The following is a 6,709-nucleotide window of genomic DNA, read 5'->3' on the forward strand; positions in this document are numbered from 1 at the left end:
TTCAAAATGTGGAATATTGCTTAAATGTTTGTCAGTAAAAGCTGAAGAAAAAGAAAAATCAAATAACTCACAGTCACTCAAGGAGAGTCTTCCTTTATCAACCCTCAAGAGTTCTACCCCACCCTACATTTTGTTTACCCATAACGTATTTAAACAAATCCTCACTTACATTTTCTGCCAACCTTTTTGATGTCTTAATATCTTGCTTGACCAATTTGTTTTGTCTTCTATAACTTCCAACTTCATACCAGTAAATATAAGTTTCCTAAACTATTATACTTTTCTTTAATTTTATCTCTTATGCTCTTTGTGAGCCAGCTTGACTTTTAACTCAAAGCTACTGTTTAATTTCTATTAGAAAAATATTTATATTGAGAATTTAATATCTGATCAGCGTCTCCAAATAACTCAGTTGCTCAGCTGACAACAGTTTGAAGAATTAGTTGAACTTGTCCTCAATGATAATCACATTTTCTTCAATGGTCAGCTATATGATCATATAGATGGCGTTGCAATGAAGTCACCTTGAGGCCAATTCTTGCTAACATTATTTTGTTACAACGACTGTTCTTAGTTAGACACACCTGACCTGCTAAATATAAACCGGCTTAATATAAAAGGTATGTTCATGATACGTTTTTACTCTTTCGAAGCACTAACCACATCAAACAATTCTTAGATTATTTGAATTCGAAACACCCAAAAATTAATTTTACTTGTAAAACTGGAAAAAAAACCAACATCCGTTGAAATGCCTTTTCTTCATATCCACATCGCACCCCGCTAGTACAGCGGTATATCTACGGATTTACAACGTTAAAATCAGGGGTTCAATTCCCCTCGGTGGGCTCAGCAGATAGCCCCATGTGGCTTTGCTATAAGAAAACACACACATATCCACATCAGTAGATCAGATAACCATTTCACATCATCTGTTTATCGTAAAGAAACGTAGACAAGTTTACCGACTTGATTCGATAGCTCTATTCCACATTCCTTTAAATGTAAACTTATGCTCTGTCTTTTCAATAGATCTTATAACATCCGTTCTAACTGCTTCTTCCTTCTCACCGAAATAATTACGTGAGAGAATATTCTAATAAACAACATTTATCCCTTGCATATTATTATATTTTTTAATTTATTTATCAATAGGTTCTGTTTTGTTAAGAGGACAGGACAATCGAGATGGACCAATAGGCTCCATGTTTTCTCAAAACATTATGTAATGTTATTTAAAGCTTGCGTATGTTTCGTTTTGTTGGTAAAAGGAAAGAAACAAAGCATTTAGTCAATATATAAGTATGGAAACCGATGCTGAATAAAGTAGGTCTTTAAAATAGGTTGTTTTTGTGAATTTTAGAAACCCGTACACAAGACCTGGGTAAAAGCTTGAGGGGTGAGTATCTTCAAGAAATGTAATTACTTGCTTGTACTTTCTTAAATTAAGATTCGTTGTATTTTTGTCTTCACGTTTTTGGTGAGCTTTAGCAAATCAACATTAAGAGTTTTAAATTTTGTTTTATCGCTGAGAATATATTACATTTTGTTAATGTATTTTGTCCATCTGTTCTCATACTTTTAACTTCGTACATTATGTTTTGAGAGGAGGCTATACGTCTACCTTTGGGAACACAAATCTGTTCTATATTTATCTCGTAATTTACACTCACACATACATCTATACAGGATGGTCGCATCCTTTAAGTTATGAAACATCTACATATCGATTTTGAAAGTTTTATTTTAAGTTTAGCTAATTCTGAAGGATGTCTAGAAATAAACTCAAACCATTGACGAAATAAAGCAACAAATCTCAAACCTTTTCCATAGAATCAGAGTTGGAAACTATGTAACAGAATGTCTATTCTGCTCTATTCAAATATTGCAATTTGGTTTTCGATCTTGAAACGTGCTCACGGCCTTAAGGTGTGAAGCAAACTTTTGCAGTAACGGTACGAGTACCTTGGTCAACCATATGTAGAGTTCGGCACGGCCCGACATGGCCAGGTGGGTTAAGGCGTTAGACTCATCATCTGAGGATCGCGGGTTCGAATCCTCGTCGCACCAAACATGCTCGCCCTTTCAGCTATGGCGGCGTTATAATGTGACGGTCAATCCCACTATTCTTTGGTAAAAGAGTAGCTCAAGTGTTGGTGGTGGGGGGTGATGACTAACTGCCTTCCCTCTAGTCTTACACTGCTAAATTAGGGATGGCTAGCGCAGATAGCCCTCGTGTAGTTTTGCGCGAAATTCAAAACAAACCAGTTCGACACGCTATATGTTATGTCAATCCATACATAAACTAAAAAAAAAAAAAAGATGTTAATGTGTCCTGCAGGATGTTCCTGTATACATTATAAAATTTAACTTAAAATAACCGTTTTTTTTTTTGTGGCAAGCGCTTTCTATAGTTGAATCATACGGATTAAGATGTATTGTTTCCAATAAATATTTCTATAGACATTAGAGTGTGCATAATGTGGCTTGTGTTGATTGTAAGAATTTCTTTTTAATTGGTCGACGATAGAAAATGAATCTTACGGTTAATTGTTGACAAAGTTTCACTAATTATTGTTCAAACTAAACGATTTTTACGTTATTTGATAGCTTTAGATAAAACTAGTTCTATTTTGGTGGCTAGTTTTTAGGGCTGTAACGATTACATGATTAACCTGTTACGGTTCGGTTACGAGGCAAAGATTAACCGGTTACAAAAGTCCGTAATCGTCGCAGTCCTACTAGTTTTGCGTGACTTCTCACTATATAAAATTATCAAAGAAAACTGAATGTCTAGATATAATTCAATGAATAATTTTTTATTCTATCTTTTATTTCTTCAACATATTTGATACAAAATGAGATTCCTGAGTTTGAGAAAAGCTGAACATTTTAAAACCGGTTTCGTGGATGTTAATCAGAAACATTAATTTTTGACTGAAACTCGTGAATTAAATCATATTTGTCATTTTACCCAGACATAGTAGGGTGTATTTAGTCCTGTATTTAGTTTGACGATCCTAGTTTTTCATATTCAACAGGACAAATACTCAGTATGGTGACCTTTGTACTGTATATTCAACAATAAATTACACTGAAACTTTTGTGACACAACCAAGTTGATATGTTTCTTTTAGACGGTTTTTGACATCATCCATTAATTATCGTTTCTCGTTGAAGTTACCTTTTTGTCTCACAGAATTCTACATGATATACACATCACTCACTCACATGCCTTAGGTGAATTGCAAACCGGTTATTTTTAGCATTCGATGATGGTCTAAGCTTATATTTTTGTTTACATATTAGAAAACACCTTTGAAATTCTATTTTTATCTCAACGAGACATATAAATTGACATGTTGTTGGAACAGTAATTATTACACTCATTTTTAAACACACAATTTCCATAGTTCACATCACAAATAATGCCCGGCATGGCCAGGTGGTTAAGGCACTCGACTCGTAACCTGAGGGTCTCGGGTTCGAATCCACGTCACACCAAACATGCTCGCTCTTCCAGCCATAGGGGCGTTATAACGTGACGGTCAATCCCACTATTCGTTGATGAAAGAGTAGCCCAAGAGTTGGCGGTGGGTGGTGATGACTAGCTGCCTTCCCTCTAGTCTTACACTGCTAAATTAGGGACGGCTAGCGCAGATAGCCCTCGTGTAGCTTTGCGAGAAATTCAAGACAAACCAAACCATCATAAATAACCATCCCACCGTTTTCATTAGAACAGTGATAAATGCGAAATAAAAAAAATGTACATTTACGAAATACGTATTGGACATATTAATTTAATGTGCAACGACCTTATTTCTGGGGAACTTATGTCGCATGACTATTTGTGTTAGCATTCCGAAAATTTAATATGATAGATTAGCGGGAAGGTACTTTATAAATTCTCAACAAATCTTGAACTATATTAATTAATCGAACAGTCAATCCTAAGGTACACTCTCGGTCCCAAAGCATAGAACACGATTTTGCGATAAAGGGGAGCAAATCACTGACCTTTAAATTCTGTGTTTTTAAACATAGTGTCTATTATGTGATTATTATTTTTCACACAAAAAAAAAAACAACTAAAAAGCGACACCTTTGAAGTAATCTGAAAAACCAGTAAAATATTTTATTTCATGTTCTTGGACGACCCAATCCTCACAGCAACGAACACCTGCCTTATTAACAAACATCTACTCTTTTCTTACCGACTACAGACGTTATTTCAGAACATATAATGGTATGAAAATATTAACGGCAAAAAACACGAGGCAACTTGATTATGGTTACTCATCTTTCGGTACTAAATATTATATTTCGAAAACAACTCAGCTGTGAGAAACTTAAACTAAGATGACACTGGTATACTAACCTTATCATTTTTTTTTTCTTTTCTCAGCTCAAGCAAGTTACAAAAAATATATTGGTTTTGTTTTATTTTGTAAAGTGAAAGTAAATGTAACATAAAACATCCAACTAAGTAAACTCACGTATGAATAAAACCGTCATTGTATGATTAATTCTGCTGTTCTACATGCGGTAAGTGTCAGAACTTGTTTAACACAACCTGGTAACTTGGTAAACACAATCGAACCAGCGTCCTTTTGGTTATACAACCTTATATTTAAAGTGGCAGCCTCTCTATAAGAACTTATTGAAAATAACTATTTTCACATTGAAATTATTGGGACAAAGAAACGTGAGCATGCTATCGATTAACTATAAATATGACAATGAATTATTCAGTTTAATTTATCCTAAGGAGGCCAAACACGTGCGTTTCTCGTAACTTCGAGGGGAATATCAAACAAAGTAAGTTAAAGTACTTAAGTGTTTAAAATAACGTGAATAAAAATTTTCAACCACAGGCGTGAGTTTTGTGCAGAGTGTTGTATTATCTAAGCAACACAACGGGAAGGAAACGTGGAACACAGTACGTGACAGCGTACTTAAAATAAATGCCTTCTCGAAGAATATTGATGGTATGCGGCTATATTCTGTTGTGCAAATTACGTTTCACTTTTCATGATTTTTCGTCAAAATATGCTTAACATCAGGTTTAAGTGTGGATACCGAAACATCGTCCGTTACCTCGGTCCAGATAGATGTAGTTCATTGAAGTGACAATGTATAAAGTCATCCTTTAAACAGTATAGCTCTTTGTTTATTGGCGGCACAACGGTAAGCTTGAGAACACATCACACTAAAATTCGAGACTTTCGGTGGGCAAAGTCCATGTAGCCCACTCTACAAACATTTCTGTTAATAAAACAAAGTAAAAGATAAATCCACAAACAATACATTTTGTCGAAGTGTCGTATTTTTAAACCCATATTTTTCAACTAATGTTATCTTTTCCAATTTTACAAACTCGCTTCTTTTAATATCCCAGTTATTTTTCGTGTGTTTTTTTTCAGGATAAAGTTATTGTGAATTCTACGTCACTTAATGTACCATTATCGTAAAAAATAATAATGCTCGCATTTGGTTTTTATTTCAGCGTTAAAAAAGTGGTTTGAAGCTATAAATATATTCAACCATTGATTCGTCCTAATTTATTTTGTGTTATCAAATGTGTTTGATAGCTATTACTTTTGTGACACAAATATGATTACACAGGCTGTTAGTATGTTATATTAAAATGATTTTAAATATAGAAATCAACATGACTTACCGACCCTCAGCCGATATAAAGTAGAGGTAGAAATGAATGTATAAGAGCTACTTTTGAATAGTTTTTACGATGTTTTCATTATTGAATTCAAATTATATTTCAAGAAAGCGCTATAGCTAAAAATGTATCAGCTAGTAAGATATAAAATATAATTCAGAATACCTGATTTACTAACTGATAAGATAATATAATTACAGTTATATTTTTAATCAGAAAATGCTAGTGGTACAAATTTAATATTACAGAACGAGAACTCTGCGAATGTCTTAACCGCTTTGGCTAAATGTTTATCATAACTAAAACCTAGTTTTCGTGATTTTATAACAGAGAAAATGAACTACTGGAGTGAAACATTAAATTATGTTTCAAAATTATGCAGTTTTTTATTTATTTATACTTTTTATTTTTCATAGGAGACTAGTTTGTGTAATATAAACTCTAAAACGGAATAGCCCAGTCTTGACCAACAATATAAGATGATTGGTTTGAATTTTGCGCAAAGCTACACAATGACTATCTGCGCTAGCCGTCCCTAACTTAGCATTGTAAGACTAGAGGGAACGCAGCTAGTCATCACCACCCACCGCCAATTCTTATGCTACTCTTTTACCAACGAATAGTGGGATTCACCGTATTATTATAAAGCCGCCACGGTTGATAGGGCGAACATGTTTGGTGCCACGGATATTCGAATCCACGACACTCGGATTACGAGTCGAGTGCCTTAACCACGTGGTTATGCCGGTCATAATATAGATGAACACGTTAGACAAAGTTCGCGATTTTTGTTTTTCAACCTTTCTAAATTTATTTTGTATTGCTTCACATTCTCCCAGTAATGTGTAAACAGATCGTACGAGATCACACGGAAAGTTAAAGTTAATTAATCCACTTATAAAGATTCAGAATCCTGGGTTCGATTCCTAGCAGTTGACATATTGCGGGTAATATACTGCGTAGCTTTGAGCACAAAACACAAAAAAAATAACAACAACTTTAAGAATAACAAATATATGCAATAGTACGAAG

This window comes from Tachypleus tridentatus, chromosome 6 (genome assembly GCF_004210375.1).
Source record: "Tachypleus tridentatus isolate NWPU-2018 chromosome 6, ASM421037v1, whole genome shotgun sequence".
In the NCBI taxonomy this organism is placed as follows: Eukaryota; Metazoa; Arthropoda; class Merostomata; order Xiphosura; family Limulidae; genus Tachypleus; species Tachypleus tridentatus.